Source organism: Mustela nivalis (genome assembly GCF_964662115.1).
Source record: "Mustela nivalis genome assembly, chromosome: 20".
Classification (NCBI taxonomy): Eukaryota; Metazoa; Chordata; class Mammalia; order Carnivora; family Mustelidae; genus Mustela; species Mustela nivalis.
In genome coordinates, this window is record NC_139039.1 from 8,835,197 (window position 1) to 8,862,515 (window position 27,319).

At 49.5% G+C, this 27,319-nt stretch overlaps 2 long non-coding RNA genes across 5 annotated transcripts; one reads left to right on the forward strand and one right to left on the reverse strand.

Annotated features, from left to right (window-relative positions):
* The first annotated feature begins 982 nt into the window (after positions 1–982).
* Positions 983–25,014, forward strand: LOC309855294. 4 transcript variants are annotated; one of them, XR_014306719.1, is made up of 6 exons: positions 1,006–1,073; positions 2,065–2,339; positions 3,197–3,287; positions 4,909–5,313; positions 22,830–22,914; positions 24,808–25,014. It is a non-coding gene; the product is annotated as an uncharacterized lncRNA (long non-coding RNA). The 4 variants fall into 4 exon arrangements; XR_014306720.1 differs by having other exon boundaries at positions 5,151–5,313; XR_014306721.1 differs by having other exon boundaries at positions 1,024–1,073; positions 2,247–2,339; positions 5,151–5,313.
* On the reverse strand, positions 14,295–26,066 carry LOC309855295. The gene is made up of 4 exons (XR_014306722.1): positions 25,914–26,066; positions 20,696–20,968; positions 17,777–17,907; positions 14,295–15,471 (listed from the first exon to the last, which is right to left on the reverse strand). It is a non-coding gene; the product is annotated as an uncharacterized lncRNA (long non-coding RNA).
* Positions 26,067–27,319: the final 1,253 nt, after the last annotated feature.

Below are 27,319 nucleotides of genomic sequence, written 5' to 3' on the forward strand. Positions count from 1 at the left end.
GGGATTACTTGGGGAATTTGTCAACTGCGCCAAGCCCAGCAGCCTGATCCAGAGAGATGGGAAGGAAATGATGGGAGAATCTTCTCGGGGGACCCAGGTGGGTCCTAAATCACCCCCCGAAAGATTAATAGAAGGGGGCCTGGTTGGCAGCAAGGTTGATTGGCGGCATCACCGTTTATTTAATAAACTATCATTTCAGCTGGAGGGTGACTTTAATCTGAATTACATTTTGTTTTTGTCATCCACTCTTGCTGAGTAATTTATGGAATACCATAGCATGCTTCTTGGCCTCCAGCAGCAGAGGGAGGTGAAGACGGGCCCGGGGAAGGAACAAAGAAAGACAGTGAACTTGAAGATCAGGGAAGGCAACTCGGTGACCAGCTTGAGGAACACAGAAGAGCAGTCAGGAGCAGGAGGGACCGAAGGATATGCGGAGCCTGGCTGGGCATGCAGCCTCACCTCCCGGGGCTCGGTACCTGCCCGCTGGAGCGGCGTGTCCCTGGGGTGCGAGGGTGTGTGCTCCCGGGGCGGTGGGGGCCATGCGTGGGAATGGCCTGGCCTGAGGAAAACTGAAAGGAGCTGATTGTTCATAATCAAGGGGTGAGGACTTGGATGTGGAATCTGAATTTTCTAGAACAGATCAGAACTGATGGGTACGTCCCCAGGGGCAAGGTGGTCTGCCACCCGGTTGGGTGGGCAATTTCAGTGCCGGTGCCCTGGAGTAGGAGATGAGGGTACATGGGGCTGGCTTTTCCTCTCTGAGGGAAGTCAGTTGGAGGAGGTGTTTTAAGGCTTTAGGAGCCTGGGGCCCTGGTGTTCTGAGTGGTAGCAGTGATTCTTTAGTACAGGAAGATGGAAGGCCAGCTGGGGATGTAACGAACCTTTGGGAAGAAGTGCTTCCCCTTTGGATGGGAGCTGCTGGAAGAACAAAGATCTGTTCATGAGGGCTGACAGGCTTTGTGCTTAGAGGCAGAGTAACAATGACATTATTGTATTTACTGCAACAGCAACCACACCCTCCCCAGAAGCGTGTTGCTTCTTTACCTTCAGACTCGTCTTCAGCTCCGTCTCTGGTAAGAAGGAAAAGGGCTGGAGTTCTGGGTTTTAAGCTAATGTGGGTAAAGGGAGGCACAACGTTGGAATGCAAAAAGGAACAAAGGTTGATGGAGGTGCTCAGGCAACAGGGGTGCAGCAGGGGGAAAGACACTGTCTTTCCAGCCTTCACACCTTTAGGATCCTCAGGGGCCACAGAGAATTCTGCATCGGTGGCCAATTTTCTTGGAGTTTCTTGGATGTCTTGGAGAGGTTTTTTTCTCTAATTTCCCATCATCTGGTATGAACTCTTACTGTTCTGAGATAGTCTCCCCTTCCTTTTCTTTTCATCTTTTTTTTTTTTTAAGATTTTATTTTATTCATTTGACAGAGATCACAAGTAGGCAGAGAGGCAGGCAGAGAGAGAGAGGTGGGGAAGAAGGCTCCTAGCCAAGCAGGGAGCCCGATGCGGGGCTCGATCCCAGAACACTGGGATCATGACCTGAGCTGAAGGCAGAGGCTTTATTAACCCACTGAGCCACCCGGGTGCCCCTCCCACTCCTTTTCTTCTGAATTCTTTGCTTTTTTCAGCCTAAGCACATCTGTCCTTGCCTGGGACCTACTGGGTCTCCATGTGTTACAGGATTTGTAACCCCTTACTGCCCAGGTTCTTTGTCATGCTGCTTCAAAGAATGAAGAGGGAGACCAGACGAAAAGTGGTGGGCAGCAAAGCAAAGTTTATTAAACAAGAGTATTAAGATCCCAGAGAGGGAGGGTGACCTGAGTGGCTTTGTCCTTAGAGTTTCTAAGTTTAGGTGGTTTCATAAACTCCTTTGTGGAACTTTCTTAAGCAATCAGAATGTGTGGAGTCATGCCAATCAGGGCTTTGGTCAGGTATCTGCCTACCTATTAGGTTAATGTCCACGTGCTCATGGTCTTTATTTTTCTTTCTGAAGTCTGGGGGCTTAGGTCTTCACTGCGCCTTGCCTGTGATATTGACAAGTGCTTTTGTGCTTCATTGTTTTATTTCAGGACGTTTTGCAGAAGTCATTTCTGCAAAGGCTGCAAAGCAAAATGTCAGTGCAGTCCTATCTCAGCTGCAAAACAGAATGCCAGGACTGTTTTATTGTAGCTGTCCTGACTCTGTATTTTCTTGCTGGGGATCCTGGCCCTGACCACCTAAATGTCCAACTAACTCCTAACACATGGACCAGGTGCCGAGAGCCAGGGAGCTCCCAGGGACCAGGCAGGAGGTGGCTGCTGGAACGAGGAAGGTCGGTGGGGAGGCAGGATGACCTGAATACCAGGTGAGTCCCCACTCTCTCCAGACTCCAAGCAGAGCACGGATTGGGATCTCTATTGGTGGAGTAAATTCAGATGGGTTATTAGGTGTGGTGTGGGGTTTAGAGGATTACAGGTGCAGGTTTTGCTGCTCAGCAGGAGCCTCAGCCCTGACCTTCATGAGACTTCCCATCGGTGTCATGTGCACACTCTTCCTGACTGCTGAGGGTCCCCCACCAGCTGGCACAGGCCAGGTTTCGGCTTTGATTTCTGCCTGTCCCTGCATCACTAAAGTCTGGCCCCCGTGGTTTCCCTGAACACATGGAACTCCGATTCGCCTTGTCCCTTTTGCTTTTGTGTCCCTTCTCTTCCTGCCCATCTATCCAGTTCTACCCACGCTCTGAGGCTGAGATCAAGTTTTCTCCTGGAACATGTCCCAGGTCACGTGGCTTCCTCTCTCTGGCTTCCGATCTCCACCGTTCTCTTTAGCATGAACCAAAATACTGTTCTGAATTGCCCATATTGATCCAGTGTTTCTCTGGAGTGTCCTGTCTCCTTGCTGGTAAATGAGGGATTCAGCTGCAAAGCATACTTTGCAGGTATGGCATCCTAGATGCTATGCCTGTTTGTCTCATATCCTCATCTGGACTGTAAGCTCCTTAAAAGGAGGGGCGCAGTCTTTTCCTCTCATTGACTAGCCCACTGCTGGGCCCGGAGTGGGTGTTCCATAGGAACTTTTGTTTACTTAACCTCTTTGTATACTTTTTCCTACTGGAACTGGAAGTCTGGTCTTGTAGTCCGCCCTGAAGGGAAATTGTTCTGCAGTCTATGGATGTGGCAAACATTGCCATGACATCTCAACTCTCAATGTATTCTGTTGCAGGGAGTGGACACTGGGGAGCTCTGCCCAGCATAGGAAGATGTCTTAAGAAAGGGGGCCAAGGACACCCCCTCCCCAGCATATACATTTGGTGGTAAAGTAGAAAATAGTGCTCAGCTTGGTTCATGTTTTTGTTTGGCTCCTTAAAACCCACGGGACTGGGACAAGACACATGGCCTGTGTGAGCTGCGTTGGCTTACCTCTGAGACGGCATTTGTGATACCTGCCTGTGTCTCTCGAAGGGTTGTTGTGGGAATAAAAAGATAAGCCACGGGGAAATGCTCTGTAAATGATGAAGCTAAGAGGGGTAGGTGTGAAGTGTGGTTACTTAACGTCTCAACATAAAAAGTCAAAAAAGTAAAACATGAAAATGAAACATAAAAAGAGAGTCAAAGGGCTCTCTCTTTTCCTTCCTTCACTGATGGACAAAGAACCACTTCTCTTCTCTAGATAATAGTCTGTAGAGACTCCCTACCCCCTGCCCTGCCAAAAATAAAAAATAAAAAAGAAGAAAGAAATCAAAAGGAAAAAAAAAGTCCAGGAGTGAGAAGGAACATCCTGGTATATTCTGAAAGTTGACTCTGAGAAGAGAGGAAAACATGAGCAAACAAAAGCTGTCACTCACTGGCAAGCTGCTTCCTCTGGGGAATAATCTCTGTGAGGAAAAACTCAAGATCTGAATGTTGTTGCCTGGGAGCAGGCGCAGAGACTGTGGCCATGGCTGGTAAAACAGGAGCCTCTGGGATGGAGCCTTTTCTGCCCATTTTTGGGGTATCAGAAGCTCTGAGGGGGTCATGCTATTGGTTAAGAGTCTGCCCGAATGGGTGCCATGTCCCTATTTCTCAGTATCCCAGCAGCTCTCGTGAATGGTGCCAGGCCTTGTCCCACTGACGTCGACTGGAACATACCCACCCACCCTTGGACTCTCACACACTCGTGCCTCTCTTTCCCTTATCCTGTCCCCACCTCCCTCTTCTCACACCCATTTGCCTTGCCTGTCAATTGTCACCCCATGAATCAAAGTCAGAGAACTTCCCAAAGTTGGCCACTGGGCCTCTAACCTTCTAGAAAGCTGTTTGTGTGTTAACAGACAACCCCCCCCCACCACCACCAAACCAAGCACCATCATGACTTTCCAAGATGATGATTGAGTTTTTCCCCTGTTCTGCTTGATAGTTCTGCCAAAGCAAGAAAAATCCTCATTGAAGTCTAGCAGGAAATCCAATAAAAATTCTTCAAAAGATGGGCTTGACATTGAAAAACAGCAAAATTATAAAATAGGCCTTAGAAAAGAGAGAGGAGAGTTATTATATCTGGCACCAAGCAAAAGCCCCGAGACCCCGTCCAAATGAGCCATCACAGATTGAAAGTGTTTAGCTTCCCGTTGATTAAATATGGAGAAGGACCCAGGGCCTGCCAAGCCTCGGGGATCCAAAGTTTGTTTTCAGTCAGAATGTGTTTTCAGTCAATGGAAAAAATGGTCGGCCTGCGCTGGGCTATGTAACCGAGAAGCCCCAGGTTTGGGGTGAGTAATGGCTGTGAGGCAGAAAACCATGAGGGCTGTTAATCATCCCTCCCAGGCCCCTGTAATTTAACTCAGCGACTCATTCCACTTGGAAGGCCCCCCCCCCATCCCCTTTCTTCCTTCTCCCTCAGTTGATTTTTGCTCAGGGGGGAATAGATGAGTCCTTCTGATGCCTATCTCTGTGTTTCAGTTGTGAAGACTCCTCACCCGCAAGACATCCCTCTCCCGGGACAGGTCCCTATTGCCCCACTTCTCTGAACACCCCCGGGACAGGAGAAGCGAAAGAGGGGCCGCGGTCACATCCGTGGGGTTCTTCCAGGGATCTCTCTTTGTCCCATGAACTTCCTGGAATGGAGGCCTGGAAAAATCTCTTCCTTCATGGGTTTCCGAGGTGTTTACTGACATTCTTTAAACTGGGTTATCTTATTCCAGGCTTGCAGTTTTCTTTTTTCCTGAGCTCTCCTCTGGCCTGCTGCATTCCCATACAATTAAGAGGATAGGGAGCCTAGTTTTGAAGGTCATGAAAGGCGCTAGGAGTGAGGCTCTGAGGCAGAGAATGAGGAGGAGAGAGCTGGCGCGCAGCTGGAACTCTGAGGTAAGCGGAACCTCCTTTCCTGTCAAATGCAAACACCTCTTCTATTTTTTTTGCTTCAAGTTTTACACCCTGTGAGCAGCCTCAGGGGAGCGGGGATACGGGTGCATTTCTGATTCTCTTCCCTGTGCGCCTTCCTCGGGGCGGGAACCAGGGTCTTCCCTGGAACGATGGGTTTCCCTGGCTTCCCCTCTCCCGATGACCGTGATTCATGGGACCCACTGCACCGAAATCTGTTTACAATTGCAGGGGGTAGGCCCTGCTGAGCATTCTTTTGGTCTGTAGTTCCTTGCAAAATGGTGGTTGGCCTGAGCCGCAGCTTGATCACACAGTGTAGGCGGCTTGATACCTTTCGGTTGGGCACCCAAATTTGGTTATAGGAAGTCACTCCGACCAAATATTTTTTGAGGACTAGGCAAATAAACTAGAGAAAATGAGTAAATAAATAGCTTGAAAATGATGACATGTGAAATGCTCAGTGGTTTAGTGGAAACAGACTCTTTCTTAAGGAGAGCAAGTCTCAGGCAGCTCGGCTGCAGAGGCCACCGGCCCAGTCAGTGGATGCCCTGAATAATGAGCGACGAAGGGACAAGGAAGAGACAGCTCCACGGGGCTACGTTGCCCCAAATAGCAGCTAGACGGGCTCTGGGCAGGAACGTAAATAAACGCCGTGGAGAGGTGGTAGCGCGTCTGTACGCAGGCGTGTGCGCATGTGCGTGTCTGTGCGTGCGCGTGCGCGTGCGCAGAAGAGGGAGCTGCTTCGGCTCCGCCATTCTGGGGACGGTGGTCAAGGAGGACCTTATAACTGAGTCAAAGCTGGTTTTCAGGTACAGCCCTCTTCCTTCACATTATTTTAATCCTCCTCCTCTTCATCATGGCTATTATTTATTGAGTCATGGTGACGTGCCCGCATGGTGCTGACAGCTTTCTGTGTTATCTGATGTAATCCTTCTAACAGCTCCTTAGAACATGCCTTATTTGCCGCCTTCGCAATAGGTATCTGAGATTCAGCTTCCAGAAGAACCCAAAGCTTGACAGTGACAGAGTCAGGATCTGAACTCAGGGCTTGTCTAGTTTCCTGCCTTGAACCCACAAAGGCAGTCTGGTGGGCAGGTTCGGGCAGGCAGTCATCCCAGGGCCCAGACATTTGGAGAGAACCCAGTAGGGTCCAAATCAAAAACCCCACTTCACAAGGGGAAGAAAACCAGAAGTCTCATCAGGTGGGGAGCCTGCATTTCAAAAGTTGTGGAGGCTGCTGAGTGCCTCACGGACAACAGCACTGGAAGGGTCAGTGGCGGGTCACTGTCACCATCAATCACCACAATCCCTTTGTCGGGGTGAGTGGGAAGGGACTGGGTTGGGCACCAAGCAGAGAGGGTGAACCAACAGAATTGAAGGGACTCTGCTGGTGGCAGGAGATGGGAAGGGGCATTCACAATTCTTATGCAAATCTCCATGGTTTGGGGAATACCCTGGTGGGAGAGAATATGCTATCTCTAGGTCCCAGAACTGTGATGATGACCGGCATTCCCATAACAAGCTAGCGCATCCTGAGGTTGAGTCACCTCTAAAGAAGACTTGATTTTTTAATGTGTCTGTTCATCCAGTTTGCTCATCCAGTTTGCTTCCTTGACCCACATCACCACAGAGCTGGAAGTTATCAAGAAATACATTATGATGTATTCAGAGTCAATTACCATTGGGGAAAATACATAATATATATAATAAATATATAATACATTATTGTATATTATATATGTATCATATGATATACATATATTATATATATATTTTATATATATATATATATATATATATATATATATATATATATATATATAACATAGGTGCCAGGCACTGTTTTAAGTATATGCATGCATTAGAGGGAAGTCTAACGAGACTGGCGTAGGTGGGAGCTCCTGTTATCCCGACTTTTCATATGAAGAAACTGAGGCACAAGAAGGCAAAGTAACTTGCCCATGCGGCTGAGGAGCATTTAACACCAGGCTGTGTGGAGAAGGCAGAGAGGTGGTGGTACCTTCAAGAATGGGGTGAGGCATGGTTCAGACACCTAGCCTGTGAGAGGTCAGGGAGGGAGAGCAGAGCTGTGTGAGTGGGCAGCGCTGCAGGTGGGGGTGCGGTGGGGGGGAGCTTGGGTCCATTGTAGGATGGGGATCTTTGTGAGCCAAGGCTAGGGTGAGACTGGTTCTGGGCTCTGCTGGGGAGAGATAGGGAGTCTGACTACAGAGCAGGGTGTTACTGGGGTGGGGAGTGCGCAGACTGGCGGGCAGGCTGTGGGCAGGTAGGTTTTGAATGCCAGGCAAAGAACTTGGTCCGTTTCCTCTGAGGACGTGGGGATCCCTGGGAGGTTTGGAGCCTTGAGCTGGCACAGCATAAAGGACAAAGTACTAGGAGACCTGAAATCTAGGCCTGACTCTGCCTTTAGGTGTCTTGCTCAGCTCAAGGTCACACAGCTAAGTCATCTCTGGATTCCATCTTTCTCATATTTTAAATACAAGGATTAGGCAAGATGAATCCTTCTGGCTACAAAGTTGGCAGCAAACCCCAAAGACTCTAGGAGAGTTTTTGAGGAGGATCTCGGGGGGTGGTGGAAGAAACTGGAGGCAGTGAAAACTTGGAACCAGAGAGTGTGGAACTAGAAGGGATCTAAGCGCCCCTCCACTCACATTTTACAAGTGGGGAAACAGAGGCACAGGAAGGGTAGATGGTTTCCTTAAGCCACATAGAAGGTTATTGCAGAGCTGAGGTGACAGTCCAGCTTCTGATCCTTAGTCTTCGAACATGCCTGTGCCTGTTCCCCTTCAGGTAAGAGTTGTGGGGAAACTTGGCTTGGATCAAGGAAGGAAGGAGGTAGGAGGGAGACTCAGCCTGTGTACTATCCACCTTCATTCTTAGCTGGTTTTATCAGACTGGCTGGGTGACAGTCCCCAAGGGAGCGGAGCTCAATGGAGCTCCTGATCTTTGGCTCCAGTCCTGGCCCTGCCATGGACTTTGGGTATACCCTTTATACACTTAGCTGGAAAATGGCTGGGACTGACCCTGCTCTGGGCTGTGAGCTGAGGCCATAATGTCACAGGAGCCACCAGTGGGGATGGAAGCCTGAAACTGAATGGAAACTGAAGCCTGTGGTGTGGCCAAAGGCACAGGCAGTGTGGCAGCAGAAGGCTGAGCCCCTGCGGTACTTTCTTGCGTCTCTCCTTCCAGGGCTCTGTGCCTTGAACGTCCTGTGGTGGGGTGAAGGGGCAGGTGTTCTGGCTTGGAGCTGCAGGGCTGGGTGCAGGTGGTGAGGCTGTGGAGGGCTGTCTGAGCCTCTGACACTTGCATGAACCTCCCTCCTAGGTTCTTATTAGAGCTGCTCCATGTCAAAGGAGTCTGGTAAAAGTTAACAGGCCTCCCTGCCTCCAGGAGATCAGAGGGACAACTGGAGCTTGCCGGGGTCAGGGAGAGGTCACTGAAACCTGCTTGATTGGGTTGTCAGGGAGCTGCCCCTGGTCTGTGGGCCTGTCCTGTCCCCTCCCCTGATCCAGTACCCAGGGCTCCTCTCAGAGTGACTGACTTGACCCTTCCTTTGTCTAAAGGCCCTTTAGAAGGTGTCTGGGCTTCCCTTAAGGCCCCTTCTCTGTTGGCCTGGGACCCAGTGCCTGTGGGGAGGGAAAGTGATGCAGTGGGGAGAGATCAGGACAGCTCTGAGAATGAGGTACTGGGCTGAACTGGGGATGGGCTAAGCCTGGCCAGGTGTGACCCAGCTCCCTGACCCCTGGTGGCCTAGAGTGGGAGGAGGTGAGGATGGGGCCTGGAAGGAGGCCGTTGGTTAACATTTACCAGGACCTTTGAAGATGTAAATGCTTCCCCAGGCCCTGTTGGGATTGATAGGGTCAGAGTTCACAGGCATGGTCGCCTGCTTCTCCAAGTGGGCTGGAAATCTTGCAGACAGATGGGTTAGGGTCCCATGCGATAGAACTTTCCCCAGGGGTGGAGGGCTCATGGGAAATGCTATTTCTGGGGCTCTCCTGCATGAGGCCTACTGGTCTGGAGGTCTTGAAAGGGGCTGACAGAAGCTGTCTTTTCTGAATGCTCTCATTTCAGTATGCTTTCCGGGGCATATTTAGTCCCATTAAGGTCAGTCACTGGAAGAAGAGCTTCCATCTCCTGCCTTTCCCTGATTTGTACCTTTCATTCTACAAATACTAGATTGCTTGCGGTTTCCTGTTCAAATCAGGTTCTTTTAGGCCTGGTGCCCCTCCTGTGCTAGTTTTTTGAGGCCATGTCCTTCCCCACCTTCTGAGCCTGGTTAACTTCTATTCCCCCTTCTGGATCATCTTCTCCAGGAAGCCTTCTGAGAATGGAATCTGCACCACTGCTCTGTTCTCCTGTAGTATTCAATGACTTGATCAACTACTATTTATGTGGTATGTGCCAGGCTCTGTTCTATTGATAATGCACCAGTGCATTAAAACAGACCGAAATCTTCCCTCAGGGAACTTATATTTTAGATGGTAAAGACAGTGAACCATTGTATAACCCTTTTTAAAAAAAGAATATTTTATTTATTTATTTGAGAGAAAAAGATCACAGGTAGACAGAGAGGCAGGCAGAGAGAGAGAGGAAGGAAGCAGGCTCAGAGAGCCCAATGCAGGGCTCCATCCCAGGACCCTGGGATCATGACCTGAGACAAAGGCAGAGGCTTTAACCCACTGAGCCACCCAGGTGCCCATGTATAACCCTATTTTAAGTGCTTTACATGGGTTAACAAATTCAATCCTCAGACCGTCCCTATGATTAGGTCAATTATTAGTTACATTTTACATATGAGAATACATAGGTGGTGAGGAGCAAATTTAATCCTTACAGCAACCCTATGACATAGATATTATTTTTCTCATTTTACAGATGAGGAAACTGAGACAGAAGGTTAAGCAATTGGTCCAAGGTCATCTAACCGGTAAACAGGGGCCAGGAAGGAGAGCTCGAAGCCTGGAAAGGATTATATTGCCTCCTCATGATAAGAGTACTCTGTTTCTGTAGTGAAGCAGCTTCTTTCCCTGTTTAAGTGATCTGCTCATCCTCTCCATTATCCTGGGAGCTACCCCAAGGCAGTGACCTTGGCTTATTTATCGCTCTTTTGAACTCCTATTGTGTTGGGTACTTAATTGGCTTCCAGCAAATACTTGTCTATTGATTGAAAGCTGTGTGTGGGTGGAGATGAGAATAAAGCAGCTAATATTTATTGCACATACCCTGTGCTGGGTTGTGCATTGGTCCTTGCTAAGCATGATCTCTTCTAGTCCTTATAAGAGTCATGTGAACGAGGGGCACCTGGGTGGCTCAGTCGGTTAAGCATCTGCCTTCAGCTCCGGTCACGATCTCAAGGTCATGGGACTGTGCTCTGCACTCAGCTCCCTGCTCAGTGGGAAGTCTCCTTCTTCCTCTCCCTCTGTCCTGCCCCTCCTGCTTGTGCTCCTGTCCTCCCTCTCTCTCTCTCTCTCTCTCTCTCTCTCTGTGTGTCTCAAATAAATGAATTCTTAAAAAAAAAAAAAAGAGTCACTACCTTAGCTGTCACTATCCTGAGGCTGGCAGCCAGGACATGCAGGAGATGGGACCCTTTCCTCCGTGCCATGGGAGGCCGATCGAAGGAAGGGTGGCCAGTCTGAAGACATGGAGCCTGAGTCTCCTGGCCTTTGCTGTTTTGGTGCCCACCCGGCTAGGAGGCCTTGGGGACGTGAAGATGGGTGGGTCTGCAGTGCTAGGGGCTGCCTCCATGTCTGGTTGAAAGGCATCTGGTGAAGTTGAACCTTTGGTTCCAACACGATTCCTACCTGGAACAGACATGGGAGTATTCCTGCTCTATGTTTGGTTCCTTTCTTCTGACATCTGCTTCTTGTTTTTGTTCTTTTTTCTCTTTTTGCTTTTCCAATTAGGAGACCAGAGTCAAATCTTCTGACTTACCTGCCCACATGATAGGGTTTTGCAGAGTGGCCGACTGGGTATGTCTGGAGATAGGGGGTGCAAGGGATCGACTCACGGTCGCCCAGCTGAACAGGGGCCCAGAGTGTGCACTCGAGGCCTCCTACCCTCTCACTCATGCCACCAACCTCGTTCCTTTCCAGAGTCCTGTCCCCCACAGCAGATAGCAGTCTCAGGTCCCCCCAGCTTCTCTTCGATGATTGCCCTATTTTGCTTGACTGAGAGTCAAAATGCGGGACTGCACCCAAAAGAACTAAGCTCACTTAAATCACTGGCAGGTAATTTGATAGATGAATTGGCCAGCACCCACTGTGGGAATTAAGCAAAGCCTGAGCTGTGGAGACAGTGGGAAACAAGCTTGAGCGACTGGTAAGCGGGTGGCCTCATTTCACCCAGGGACAGCCCCAGCCTCAGTCCCATAGCTCAAGTTGGAAGGCTTGTGTGTGTCATGTGGATGGTTGCCATATCTCTCTAGGCCTCTTCCTCCAAAATGCAGGACCAACAGGCCCTGGGTCCTTGCTGACTCACCTGGCGTTAGGGTCTCTAACTTAGTGTCCAGGAGGGAGTGAGTGCCACTGTGTCCCTAAAGTTCACATCTCCTCTCCTGGTAAGAACTTAAGCAAATGATCTTGTTTGGTGAGCTCACTTATTTGTTGAACGAACTCGGAACAAGGGTGTTTCAGCAGATGGGAGCTGCATTCTACAAATGGGTGTTTCCTGGGCCACGTGCAGGAACTGACCGCTTGCCCAAAGCTGCAAGGCAACCCCGGCCCAGCCTCTCTGCAAGGGGGCCCAATGCAAAGGGGAAACTTGTAGATCCTTTCATCATGATGGGGATTGCTAGCTCTGACTTCAGATAAGCAGAACAAACAAGCCTCAGCCCAAGTGGGAACTGGTTCTGCCCCCTCTCTTTGCTTTTCTAAATCATCAAAGCCAAGTTCCTAAAGCCTGACTGTCTCACGGTACTTTCTGATGGTTTCATTGTTTTGTTTATTGTGCTTATGACAAGTGCTAACAGACCGCTTTCAAAGTGTGTTGATATTTCGGTTGTTTTTGAATGGCCCTTCTGTTTTTCTGCATCTGGACAGCATTAGAGTCTGGCCCCAGGGAACCACAGGGTCCTATAAAAGTGTACCAGGTCCCCTTCTTCAGAGAACACTGGCCATGGCAAGATCAGACACCCCATCTGGGCAGGAACAAACACCAAAATCAAGAGCAGAATCATGAGACAGGATTCAGCAGCCAGGGAAGACAGGCCTCTGCTGGGAGGGGGCCAGTGAGCATTGCCAGCTGGCCCGTGGGTGTTCTGTCCACGGACGTACTGTGATGTTCCCGCTGGAGGACTTGACCCAGCCGAGGGACTGGCATAGGGCGATGCCACTAAACGCTGGTGGTCATTGATGGGTTCCCACTCTGTCTTCTCCCAGGTTGCCTGGAGAGTCACCAGCATAGTTTCTGCAGGGGACTCTTGGGGACTAGACAGGGAAGAAGCAAGAGGGAGAACTGCATGAAGTCCCAGGGAAAACCAGAAGAAGCACCACTTAACCTCACAGCTCTCCTGGAGCATCTTTGCAACACTGCCCGCGAGGGCTGAAGTGAGGAAAATGTGAAATGGTCCTCCTAAGACTTGTCTTCAGTTTTTATGGCCTTTCTTTTCCTACTTGTCCTGCTCTGTCCTGTCCCCAGGCCCTGCCCCATCCTGCATTAGAACCAGCTTCCTCCAGCAGGAGGGCACCTCGGGGTACAGACAGGCTCAGAGGGAGGGAGTCCCACATATGATCTCACTGTGAGTTTAGCACAGACTCCACTTCATTTCTTCAAGGTCATTTCTGATTTCTTCCTTCAAGCTCGCTGAGATTTTCTTGAGCTCACGTACTTTACTGGCCTCTACCTGGGGTTCTCTTGTTTGGTGTCAGGAGTGAAAGGGCTCCTTTCTGCCTGACCTCCAGTAGCTCTGGGGCTCTGTAAATCCCTCATTCCCAGATTTAGGAAGTCCCTGGACTTGCTCTCAAGGTCGAATGGGATGGAGACTGAGAGGGGCAACAATGAGCCCTGGTGCCACAGATCTAGGGGTCCCAGCACTCCCAGTGAGGGGAAGAGTTAGCTCTGTCAGTTGGATCTCAGACGAAACCATGGGAGGCTTGTGTGTTCACGCACAAAGACTCTTTGGGGGTGGTCAGGAGCTGCACAATTTGATCGACTGGTGATGGTTGGTCTCTACCTGTGGTTTTAGGGCTGGAGACCCACTAGGCCTCAAAGTTCCTGACTTTATGGCAATACTCCCTGGCATTTCCTTCTTGGTATATACCATCATGTGATAAATTCTCATTGATACTGCCTGTACTGACCTGGATCTTTCTCTTGAAGTTTTAACACTCTTAGGATTACATGTGTTTCCGCATTTACCTTAGCTCAGCGGGCACCCCAGATAAAACCCTCAGTGGCACCACTTAGTTTCTCAGGAATCACGCTGCCCCTTGATTCCAGCAAGGAGACAGGGAGAGACTCTGGGTCCAGGGCTGGACACATCCCAATGGGCTGGGCTGATTGGCCTCTGAGAAGCTGAATGTGCCCGCTACTAAGGCATGAATATTCTCTAAGGACACTTGCTGATTTCCAGTGTGATTCTCTGGGTAGGCAAGAAAGAGAACTGAGGTCTTCTGCCAGACAGTATATGTATGTATGAGTGTGTGTGTGAGAGTGTGTTTGTGTGTATGTGTGTGTGAAGGTGTGTGCCCATGTGAGAGTGTATGTGTGTGGATGATTGTGAGTGTATATGAGTGTGTATGTGTGTGCATGCGTGAATGCTTGTCATTTTGAAAAATTTCAAACTTTATGTAGCAGTTTCTTTCTCACCAGGATCTCTGCTTGTGTGAAACTTTAATTTTATAGCTTTGGCTGTTAATTCATCATGGGCACCACCATTAATAAATATTTATTGAGCTTTCACTGAGCACAGCATGTTGAAATAAGAACTATATATTTGACTCAAGAGGAGTCAATAGCAGATGGGGTAGATTCGGGGAGGGGTGGGAGAAATAATCATTGAGGTTTCTTTCAACCTTGAGAGTTTATGACTTTATAACTAAAGCAGTGGGATCCACTTGACACCCATTGGGTAGGGCAGCCAGCTCAGACGAGAGAGTGGGGCTACCAGAAGGCAGTCCCCTCCAGAAATCCCACCCATGTGTGGTATGGGTGCACACATCTGGAAGCCTTATGTCCTTTTGGGGATTCAGCTGCAAAGGGATAGAGTGAATCTTTTTGGCCTTTCCCATGATGCCCTATGAAAGTAAATATTTGCTGATGGAGTGATGGCTTGCTATTTGATTTTGGAATTTACAAGAAGCACAGACTTGGGGACGTTGGACACTACTGATGCCTTGGCAGGAAAGGACCAGTTTTCTCCTGTTTTGTGGGGTGTTAGTGGCAGCCCGGGGAAAGTCTCCATTGGAGAGAACTCCAGAGTGGTGTCGGCTCAGAGCAAGTCTGGAGGGAGGGTGCGTGCCTCTTGTGGAGCTCAGTTAATCAGATCAGAAGCAGTCTGCCCGCCGCAGCCATGACTCAGGCCTCCTGGGGGGTTTTCTTCAACATTATGAAGATGAACATGGCTCTGAGAATTCCCTTCAGACCTGGGCTTTGTGCTAATTGCCTCCATATTTATAGGAAGATGGGCAGCCCACGGTGGGAACCTCTGGAGTGGAGACTGGGGTTGTGCTTAGGAAAGTGGCCTTGCTCTGGCGGGGTTGGGAAGAGGTAGATTTGAGCCCGATGAGGTTAGGACATTCCTGCTGTCAGGTGGGTAAGTTCCTTTGATGATGGTCACTATTCCCTTGGCACCAAAGTGAAACTGAAACAGAAACCAGGAGTAGTTAAGAGCCCAAGGTAACACTGTCAGAACAGGGGTCTCAGAGTCAAGGTAAACAGCAGAGGTAGAGTCCATCCAGATCTGTCACCTACCAGTTCACAGATGTTCTCCTGCCATGGGTGGGGGGAGGGAGGCAATCCAGCACTGCTGAGTCTCATAAGACATGGCATTAAGTGTCTTGCAAGCTGCTTTTCTCCTGAGTTAAACTGGCAGTATTCGGGGTGGGGATGGCTGATAGAGAAGCGAGAAACTAGGGAGTATTGCCTGCTTCCACTTTTACTAGCAGCTTCTGTGTGGCGTCAGTTTCCCTGTTTGTAAAAGAGAAGATAATAGTGGTAACTATCTCACAAGATTATTGGGGCAGATAGTAAATGAAATAATACATACAATGAGATTTGCATCATGCCGGGAATACAAGTGAGAACTTACTATCTGATGCCATGATAGGGAGGTGGTTTAGTGGTTGAAGATGCAACTCAGGGTCCAACGACCTGAGCACAGAGAGGTTAAGGGCCCTGCCAGGTCACACAGCTGGTGAGGAGCACAGTCATAGTGAGCTCCCTAGTTCTGTTCTGGGTGTGTTTCCAGACCATGACAATAAAGCAAGTATTACAACAAAGCAAGTCAGATGAATTTTTTTGTCTCCCAATGCATATAAAAGTTATGTTTACACTCTACTGTGGTCTATTAAGTGTGCAATAGCACTGTGTCTAAAACAAGTAGAGTTTATTGCTATAAAATGCTAATCATCACCTGAGCTTTCAGTGAGCTGTGATCAGGGATCCCAGATCACCGTAACAAATATAATAGTGATGCAAACATTTGAGATATGGCGAGAGTCACCAAAATGTGACAAAAAACACAAGTGAGCAAATGTCGTTGGACAAATGGTGCTGAAAAACTTTTTTGACGCAGGGTAGTTACAAACATGCAGTTTGTGAAAAATGCTGTATCTGAGAAGTGCAATAAACTGAGGTACGCTTGTACTCTTTCCAGACTTCTCCAAGCTAGATCCTTTGGTCTGGGCACTGGGGTGCGGCTCTCTGAGCACCAGGGCTGTCACAGGAGCTGCCTATCTTGGAGTTTGGGGTGATAGGACTTCCGGGTTCCCCTAGACAGCTGCTACCTGGTAAGGGACAAAGCCTGGCAGGGCCTCTAGGGGACTGCTCCTTTCCTCCCTCCTGAGACCGCTCTGGGGTAAGCCTGAACAGCTGCCCTTGTCTACCCACAATCCAGTGAGGGTAGATGCCTCCAGGCAGAGCGGAAGCCACATGGTCCAGGCAGGGTAGGGGTGCTCCAGGCGCCCTGGGGATCTTGTCGTGGCTTTCTGTCAAGCCTCTGTTGGTGCCTGGTTCCCCCATAAAGCCATTATGTACTGGGAGAATTAATCATGCCGTTAGGTAAGCATTATGGCACTTTTATGGCAGCTTTGAAGCTAATCTGTCATTAATGCCTGCTGGATTATCATGATTTCTTGCAGTTGTGATTCATTAACTCAAAGCCTAATAGTAATTCTATTAAACATCTCCCATCACCGTTTGCCCCAACACGTCCCCACTCTGTTCTGTTGTGCTGCTGCAGTGGTGTGACTGGCAACCTGTGTGGTCTTCAAAGAGATGGACAGGTCCCCCTGCCCGCAAGAAACTGCCCAACCAGGCATCCGTTCCCTGCCCAACCTCAGAGCCCATCTCCTCTCATGCCAGCTGGACTCTTCAGGCCATTCTTGCTTTTCTCCCAGAGGTGTCCGTGTGCTGTTCCTGAACCACCCGTGACTGCTTTCAAGATGCCAGACTGGGCACACTAAAGACGAGTACCCCACGGCTCCACAGGTGACTGTCAGACCTGTGGGGCTGACCGGCGGTGGTGGGAGTGAGTTTGGGGTCAGGAGAGAAATCGGGGTGCTGCCAAAGAAATGTGTTCACACAGTCCCCTTTCCCTCCTTGCTCAGAGCTCATGGAATTCACAAAGGGAGGAGGCAGCGCAGGGACGGGAAGCAGGGGTGGCACACTGTTGACTGTGGGCCTGCCAGCATTAATAAAATCCCTTGGTGAGGTTTTTCAGAAAGAAATGGTTCTCTTAGGCTGGCTGTTCTCTGCAAAAGGTCAGCTTCAGGGCACGGCTTGACGGATGGGCTGTGAGTAGGCAAGAAAAAGGAAGCGGGGAGAAAGGGCTGATGGGGGTGGGCCGGGAGGAAGCCAGTGGAGGACTGGAGCGCAGGCTCGTCCCGGTGCCAGCATCTTGCCCCTCATTCCGCGTCATCAGTCAAGCCCGGCACCAGTATCTCTGCAATTTGTAATGCCCCTGCCCCCTCCGACCTGCCCAAGTGCGCACCAGCGCTGACCCTTCCTGCCCTCATTCAGGCCTATGATGCTGCCTTGGTGATGGATGGCTTCTCCTCCCCCGGGGATCGCCTCGCCACAGCTGGGGGAGCATGGGCAGGTAACTGAGGTCAAACCCAGGGCAGCCACAGTGACCCAGTCACCCAGGCCAAGGGACTCTCTGTTCCCAGAGGCAGCAGGTGATGCCAGGGATAGAGAAATAGAGCTGAGAGAGGAAGCAAGAGAAAATTCCAACTATATAAGGAAGGGGGCGGGGGGAACCAAACCAAAAAACCTCTCTGTATCCTGAGGTCTTCCAAGACTTCTAAAAATCTCCAGCATGGTGTGATGTCTTCTGCGTACAGCTACAACATTGCCTGTTCCACTCCATCTGTGTTTTCTCACGCCTGTGCGCTTTAAGAACCACTGAAATGGAAAACAAGTTAAAAAATACATAGATGTATATATAGTGAGACGGAGAAAGAGAGGGCAGTACTCTACAGCCTGTACTAGCTTTTTTTTCCCTTTCTTTCTTTCTTTTTTTTTTTTTTTTTTTTTTTTTTTGCCAGTGTTTGTTGTAGGAAAAAGTGTATAAAAACAAACCCTAGACAACTGGAGTAAATATTCTCAACACATCAGCCGAGGAGAAGTCAGGATCCAATGTTTCCATCCTTCCTCATTCTGGGCAGAGCTGGAAGGGAAAGAAAGGATCTCTGCCTGTTTTCTAGCTTCTAGGTGGTGTTCTCTGTCTCGTGTTCATGGGTGGAATGGTTCTTGGGGAGGAGGCTTGCAAACTGCTCAGTAGGAGACTGACCAGCTGGCCAGGGGGAAGGTGGCCTTGGGATGCTCCCGCTGAGAGCTTAGAGGTGTTGGCGCATGCGTGCGTGCGTGTGTCTGTGTGTGCACGTGTGCGTGCGGGAGATGCCTGCTTCCGCTGCGAAGTGAATTGCAGGTGGATTAAGTTCTGTGTTGGTGGACCCATCCTTGGCCTTGAGGACCGGGGAAACTGTTCTCTGACAGCCTCGTGGCCTGGCCCAGACTTCTTTTGGAACTTCAGGGGCTGAGTAGAGAGTCCAGGAGAGGGTGTCCTGGCGAAGGAGTTTGGAGACTGTGGACTTCTGAGTGAGTGGAACAGAGAGCGTGGGGCAGGATGGCCTGGCAGGCGATGGAGGGGTCCGACTTGGGGCTGGTGAAATGGAGGAAAACACAAACGGATAGGCGGTGGAAGGAGAGAGGAAGGGACAGGAAAAGCGCTGAGAGAGAGATCCAGGAGATAGATGATCACGGGACAGGAGTCAGCAGGGAGAGAGGGAGAGCAAATTTAATGAGGGCAACTTGAAGGCCAGCTTTAACCAACAGCTGGCGGGGGGCCGGGTTTGATCTCCTTGTGAGTCAGGCCGCTTGATTAATTGTGGCCTGTGGAGGAGGATGGACACCTGGCCCTGCTGCTGAGCTCTTTGATCTCAGGGTTTCTCAGGGCCTGTGGGAGGGGAGGTGCTCGCCTGGCTGGGGGCTCCCTGAGAAGGAAGCCAGGCAGCCCTGGAGAGGCTGGGAGAGTTAGGGCAGTGGGGGTGGGGATAGGGGTGAGAACATGGGGTGGGGGAGATGGGAAGGCAGGAAGGCAGACAGTACAAAGGGCGGCAGGTCTGGAGCTGTGAACAAAGCCCCCTGAGAGGAAGGTCAGCTGAGAGAATGTGGAATGGAGGCAGCCTTTGAAGGGGAAGTTTCACCCATAATCTCAGGGTGATTCTGTGGTGAGGGTTCCTTCACCCTCTGTCTTACACTGTTGTGTAGAGATAGCTGAACTGTGAGGGGAGGACCAGGCAGAAGAGAGCTATTTGCACAAAATTGTGTTATGTTGCTTCTGGCTATGGGGCTAACTAGTTTAATCAAGGAGTGAGTTCTACGAGGGGCACAAGGAGAAGGGAAGTATAGGGCTCCCTGGAACTGGCTCATTTTATGCATGTTGGATGGAAACAGATTTGAGAAAAGAAAGCGACATATTGCCAAAAAAAAAAAAAAAAAAAAAGAACCCTCAAGAAGAAGGAAAAAAGGAACTAAAACCCTAATGCCCTTAAAAAAGAAAACCGAAAAAAAAAAGTCATATATTATGTCTTTGGACTAAATCCATTGGTGTTCTGCCAACTTCAAATAATAGTGTAACTTGATTAAGAAACTTTACAGGATTTAAAGTTGTTGGCTTTTCTGACTCCTCGCTCAGACTTCTCCGTAAGTCACTGTCTATACCAGGCTAATTTGTTCCCAGATTCCTTAATCTTTTGCAAGTTGGTGATGACGTTTATGACTTGGTAGCCATATTGGAAGGGTTCATGATTTCTTTTGCTTACAACTTCCACGCACAATTTTTGGGTGACTTAAGAATGTTACCCTGAAATGTCCTGCTATTGAAACACTGTGTGTGTGTGTGTGTGTGTGTGTGTGTGTGTGTGTGTCTGAATGTGTGCCTCTGTGTAAGCTATTTAAGGTTTATATGGTCCTGCTCTCCTCTTGGGTGCACAAACTCCTGCCCATAGCTGCCTTAAGTCTTGGAGAGACACAAGAATGGGACAAGAATGGCCCCCTAGGGTTCAGCCTGCACACGGAGCATAGACAGGACTCCAAAGTCTCTGATGACCAGGTGCAAAGGGAATTCCGGGAGCAAAGGAGGACAGTTTTTCTGACGGTGTTAGAGTTTGGACTGGATGACATCAGTGTGTTTGGGAAGGCACTGACCTCGCCTATGAATGAATGCCCAGCTCTGTACTCAGTCACCAGCTCTGGGCCTCGGCCTTGCCACTGCATCTGGGGCTTCAGCTTCCTCATCTATAACACGGGGTAAGAAAAAATACTTGCCTCACAGGCTTGTTGTGAGGATTAAGCACATTAGTATATGTGAAAGCGGCCTGTAAATGATGAAGCCTTCAATTAACAGCAGGCCTTAGAATTACTGCTTACGTTACAGAAGCCCGGGTCTCTTTAAACACTTGTGTTGACAGCAAGGATGTTTTAATTTCAAACAGGGTTTGTTCATGGAGGGCATTAGAAAATGAGATCCCATGTTACCTGCTCTCCCTGGGGCACCTGCTCTTCTATAATTATTATTTACTAATAAGTACGTTTTGTTCATAAATATCCCATAAAATTCAGCTGAAATCCTTTCCCCGGCTGGCCTGGCTTTTCTGGGTAGGACTAGGCAGGAACACGCTAGCAGCACCTTCCGGGTGGTGGGGCTCTTGGTCTGTGAGTTGTCGTACTCGGCCTTTCTGCGGAAGGCCTGGCCGATTTGACCTGGAGGTCTTCTGTCAAATCTTACTGTTCCCACTTCAGCCTGTTTTGCCTGTTTGTGAGAGGAACGTGGTAGTCCTTGAGCCTGGGCTTCCTGGAGCTTCATGGCTGTTTCTCCGTGGGGCTATTGCTTCCATTGACAGCTCGGTGCATGGTGCCTGGAGCTCGGGCTCTGGTTGGAATGTGGCTTCTGATGTGAGACCTATGGGACATGGGACAAGATGGGGAGGACCGTGCTTAGCCTTCGATGGTTGCAGTGAGGATAGAGACGGCCTATGTAAATCAACATCTGGCATCTAGTTGATGCTCAGTAAAGGATTATTTTTGTAGACCCCTGGTCTCAGCCCTGGCTGTACACTGAAATGGTGAGGGATAGTTCCAAAGCCTGGGCCCCACCTCTAGAAATTCTAACTAGTGTCAGGTTAAGCCTTAGCATTAAAACCCAGGTGATTCTAATGTGTAGCCAGGGTTCAGAAATAGTAGCGCTTCTCAAATGTAATGTTCCTACAAATCACCTGGGGAATCTTATTAAAATGATTCCTTTACAAAGGATTTTATTTATTTGAGAGAGAGAGCACATGTTGGGAGTGGCAGGCAAAGGGAGAAGCAGAATCCCTATGGAGCAGGGAGCCTGATGTCCTGATGCCAGGACCATGACCTGAGCTGAAGGCAGACTCTTAACTGACTGAGCCACCAGGCACCTTAAAATGAAGCTTCTGGGTCAATATGTGTGGGGCAGCAGAACCTGTGCATTGTTGACAGGCATGCAAATGCCTATGCGGGGACCACATTTTGGGTGGCAAGGCTCTATCCTTCCCTGATCCTCATAGCTCAGTGTACGACATGGCCATGGCCATGGATGGGAGACCTGGGAAGCAGGTGCAAGTGAACACAGGAAGAAGTCTGAGAGGCAGCTCCAGAGGCTTGCTGAAGGGTGTTCCCACCAGGTACTGACCTGGAATCCACAGTCCTCCTCAGTACACACACACACACACACACACACACGTGCACACCTCCTTCTGAATCTAGTCTCAAACACCCATATAAGTAGCAACCAGATGCTGTTTTACAATATTTCAATATCTTTTCAGGTTTCCTAGTTTATTTTGTGAAGACCACCAAATGAGTGGAAACACTGGCTGTGGAATATGAAGGGCCCAGGTCATGAGTTTAAATGCCCATTTGTGATACTCAATTGGAAGAGCAGTCCCTAACTGGGACTTGTAAATAGTCAGCCCAAGATGCTTACGTGGCCGAACAAAATCCCCGCAGGGGAGTGTAATCACAGAGCAGATCCCAGGGAGGCTTCGTGTAAACCACTACTAATACTGGCCCGTGAAATGGGATGCCCTGTTGAGAGAAACAGAACCAACTAGAACAAAGGGCTTCTGAGTTGTAGGAAAGAGTCTTCCTGATAGCACTCGGCCTGGAAGATTTCTTCCCACCCCACAACGACAGGCATGTGTATAAATTACCACCTTCTCCCAACACAGAGGCAGACAATTGAGGCATGTGGGGATTGGCACTTTTGCAAAGGACACTGACAAAATGGGTTTTCCAGGGGGGTATTAATGCTTATGCCATATTTCATGAGTTTATGGAATAATAGAGATAACCATATAACTCCAGTTATTCCTGATGCAGAGCCCTCACGAAAGAATGCTCTTTGAGAAACTGGGAGTCCTCTCCAGTTAGATGTGCAGCTCAGTCCCAGGAAGTGAGGCGTCTGACATTCCTGCAGTGGTATGGGTCTGGGCCTGTTAGCCTGGCACCAGCCGGTGTGGCAGGCATGATCTGATCGGCAGAGGTTGAGCGATTAGGACCGCTTGGAAGCAGGAAGCCCTAACCTGACCTGGGTTGGGGGATCTCACTGGTCACCAAGGAAAGGAACTTTGCCCCATGGCTGAGGGATGGTAGTTGAGGCCAGAACCACATGGTGGCCACCCCTATATTTTTGGTTGGAGCCTTCAAATGGTTTAAGTTCACTGTCAAGCAAATAGCATAGAGTGTTGCTGTGATATATGTCAGGATCTTCTTAAAGTCCCTTTCACTGTCTTTCTAAGGCCAGGTGTTGTTGGAGACCTGTGTCAGGACAAGATGAATCCAGCTGCCAATCCCTGGTGAGATCCTGGTGCATCGGGTAGTCAGGTAAGGAGCCCCTTTTAGGGGAAGTCTCCTCCTGCACATGGTTTACTCTTGTCTTGAGGTGACATTCATTCCCAGAAATCCAGAGGCTGAGCCCCAGGCAAGCTTTAGCGGGCTTCCTGCCTCCAAGACGTCTGGGGCCCACTTGCATGCAGAAATCGACATGTACCGTTCCGGAAATCTTATTTTACTGCTCCTTTCCCTGCCAACAGTCCCCCTCCTTTGTCACCTCCTCGTTCACTCCTCTGGAATCCTAGTCCCAGATGTGACTTCTCTGTTTCCTTTGGCTGGGAATTTGCCGTTTTCCCATAACCCAGACGGGTTGCCTGTTAGAGAAACCAAAAAACTCCAACTTTCTGGGAAGACATCTAATTAAATTCCCAAAGAGGGAAGAGGAAAGCACCCTGTGAAACACACAGATAGAACCCCACAGGACATAGCCACCCCAGCAGAGAAAGTGCCCGGGATAAGCCTAGTGAACCGGTAACGTGGTGTTCTCTTTCTTAATGTCCTCTGCAAAGAAGCTGGCCCTGGGTTTAAAATAGCCCTCTGGTACAAGCAACTATTTAAAGAGTATTGGGGTCTGAGAAATGCAAAACAAAGTGTTGTTGATTAAAAACACATGGTTTGTTCTCGAGGCTCGAGTAGCCGGCAAAATCAAATGTGACAGTGTTTTGGCTTTTTCTATCCCACAAGACATGATGGTGATTTATTAGAGTGATGTCAGCTGTGGTTAAAAAGAGTTTGCTGTGTTGTCTTAATAAAAAGAGGCTTACCTTGGCGCTGTCAAACGCCCTCTTTCCCCAGGGCTTGAGGCGGTGGCTGCTTGGGTCCTTGGCCCCTCCTGCGGGGGCTTCACCAAGGGGCAAACATCTGCCTTGGGGAAGTTCATGAGGCCACAGGGCACCGAGCGCACCTTGATGGAGGTGCGGGATGGCCTTGAGGGGCTGCGGCTGGCTCCGGGTTTGTTCAGCTTGTGGGGAGCATAGATGCCACAGCCAGCTTGGAGCTAGAGCATGGCCTGGCTTGGCTGGGTGGTGGGGCCTTTGGCTAGAGAAACCCCCGTGGAAGAGAAGAGACCCTTAGCCCCATGGCCTTCTGCAAGTAACCTAGACAGAAGCTGATGATCAGCAGGGTAGATGATCTACAGAAAATGGTGAGAAACTGGGATCTTAACTCAAAATGAAGACATTTCTTAGTGGGAACTTGTTGGTTATAAGGAAGAGAAACCCCTTGAACAAATTCAGATGACCAGGATTACTGAAAGGACTCACCAGTCCTTTTTTCAGACATGTAAGAAGAGACAAGGCTATCTGGGGAACAAGGTGGGGCCAGGACTGGAGCCTCTTCCTTTACCTTCCATGGAGCCATGCGGCCTGGGAGCCTCCTCTCTCCTCCTTCTGTTCCCAAGGAAACCCCTGAGAAGGGGGAAGGGAGATTCTTCGTTTTTACTTCTTCATGGCCTTGGCTTGTGTCAGCCGTGCCCGATGCTACATGACCACATTTTTGTTCAAATACCATCATCTTTCTCCACTTAGTCTCCTTGTATCAATTCCAAATTCCTGAGAGAATGAATCCAGTTGGTGTGACTTGAGTCAGATATCTCTGTCTGGTCCATTTGGCAGCCACTTGGGAGCCAGGGCCAGGGGTGTGTGGTTCCAGGGAGCCAGTATAGAGGTGGGCAGGGAGGACGCATTAGGGGGTCGGCCCCAGAAAGGAGCCATGTTTGTTACCGGGGCAGTTGAAGACAGCAATTACAGGTGTGTGCTTTTGTCCTAAGGATCCGGGACTTTGTGGAGAATTTGATACTGTGATTTCTGCAGTCAAATGCTCTGCCCTTGAGCTATATCCCCTGATACTGTGATTTCTGAATGTGTCTGGCTCTTTCTTCTGTAGGAAGGAGAACCATCCCAGTGGGAGGATGGAAACCCAGAAGACACCTTTAATTCTTTTCTGGAGACACACCCAGGAAGTGAGAAGATGACATTATTATTTCTTAATGTCTGGATTTCTTTTCTAATTACAAAGAAACACGTAAATGACTGTAGAAAACTTGGAAAACAGAAACACACGAAGATGGAATAAAAAGCACCCATGATCCAAGTTAACGGCTGTTAACATATTGGTGTATTTCCTTCTATCCTTTTTTCTTTAAGTGGTAGCCTGAGGCCATGTGAATGATTGGAGCTTAAGATCTATCTTTTGACTTTAATTATGTGTCGTCAGACTCTCTAAGACTTTAGGATTGTTTTGTGTTTATTCCCATAGCTTTCCTGGAGCGTGTCCTGTAGTTTTTCCCCTGCTCTTTCCCCCTTCCCTGCAGAGGGCAGCTCAAATAGAACCAATGCTTGCTAGTACCCCTGTGTTGCACCCACTTTTGCGCATGGTAGCGCCCCTCCCAACCCCCCACCAGCGTTTCAATGGTCCCTTTCAAGCCCTTTTTGGGGGGGCGGGGGGGGAATGTTTTTTTGTTTTTTGTTTTTTTTTTTTTACAACCACAAATCTGATCTCCTCTTTCTTCACTGAACATTCTTTACTGGTCATCCTTTGCAAAAGGTAAGGCAGACAATACCTTTACCATGTCCCTCCAGCCCGCTTTCTCCCCGTTTCTAGCTGTGATACCCCTCCTTTCTGCTCGTGGACCCTCTCAGTGGCCCTCCCACCTTAAGCCTTCACGCTGTCCTCTCGCCTCTTCTGGTGGCTTTTCCGGACTCAACATCCACACTGAGTTCCATGTCTCTTTTTTCAGAGAAGCCTTTTCTCACTGCGGCGCACTTACAGTCCCTCAACATCCCCCTGTACTTTGCCTTGACCAAGTGGACCATGCTTGGCAGTTGTCTGCGTATTCGCTCGTTTATTATGTGATGTCTGTCTCCTGGATGGCTGCGAAAACTCCTCGAGGCAGAGCAGATCTCTTGTGGTGCACGCCGTACCTGCGGGGTGCAGGCTGCTGTCATCCCCAACTCGGCTGCCACCCCCACCTCCCCGCCCTGTGACCGCACCTGTCCTGGAGCTCAGTCTCTGCTTGTTGAACGAGTGAGTGAGCCCAGCGCTCAGCTGGGGCAAATGCATCAGGGAAACATCACTGTGTTATAATATACTGGGAGGTCTGGGGAGACAGGGTGGTTTCCGACAAAGCCTCGGCGTGCTCTGCTGTCACGACCCTGGTCCAGCCCCAGAAGTACCACAATGTGCCTCACATTGTGTGAGGTCACAATGTGACCTGTGTGCACGAACATGCTGGCGTGGAAGGGTTTGCAGAGGGCTGGTGAGCGAGGTGGATTTCCGGCGAAGTATCTATATCTTGGCGAGGCTCTGCTGCCCTCTGTGACCCACATTTTATGGGGAAGAGATCATTCTAGAGCTCCTCTGATGGTCGTTAAACATCCTGGAACTGAACGCTTCCATGGGGCAGAGCTGTCTGCCTTTGAATCAGCCCGGTAGACCCCTCCGGCTGTTCCATAGATTTTGCCTCAGTTAAAGATGGATTTAGCTTCCTTAGAACCTTTATCGATTGCCTTCTGAGATGCTTCTCTGGAGGAGAATTCAGTGGACGTTTATTGAACACTGGCGCGCCGTGCCAGGGAGGGACCCAGGTGCCGCCTGTGGAGGGCTGCGTCCGACAGGTGGGAAGCTAAGCTGGAGCAGCACTGGGGTCTGACATGTGCTGCCACATCATTATCTTAGTTGGTCACAACAGTCCTGTGAGGTGCATACTGAAGAAATGGAGGCTTTGAGCACGACTTGCCTGAAAACCCAACAGTCTGCGCAGGAGGGAGCCACAGCTCCAGCTTGTCCTTTGACTCCAGCCCCACAGTCCCTTTTACTACCCTAGGTTGGAAATATGAGTGTACTTTTGCTTCGTGCTGCCCCTCAGACATTTGAGGGTAGCTAATATACTCCCTGAATTTTCTCTTTCCCTGGATCAGCTTGATCCCCCCCACCCCCAAACTGGTCTTCCTTGGCCTTAATCACATGGCGATGCCCTTGCAAATTTGCAAGTCATGGCTACTACTGTACAGCACTCTTCCATCTGTAAATAAGAGGGTCTCAACCTTGAAAGCTAGATTCTGAAGGGGAACTCCGGGTGGTGATCCCCTGCTCCCAGGCAACGAAGCCAGTTGTGAAGCCTAGGGCAACTCATAAGGTGCTTTGCCAGCAAGAATCGTGTAGTGAGAGATGGTGGATGTACAGACTTCCAGAGCAGTGTCTGACCCCTGGAACATCTTTTTCCTGACTTCCCTGCTAGGGTACGACTTAACCAGTCATGTTATGGGATCCTCATGACTAGCTGAGGAATGTCATTACACCCCCTACAGATCTATTCGATTTTTGGCTCAATATGTACGGCAAAAAAAAAAAAAAAAAAAAAACAACAAAAAAAAACTGGCTCTTTGTAGCTTCCAAT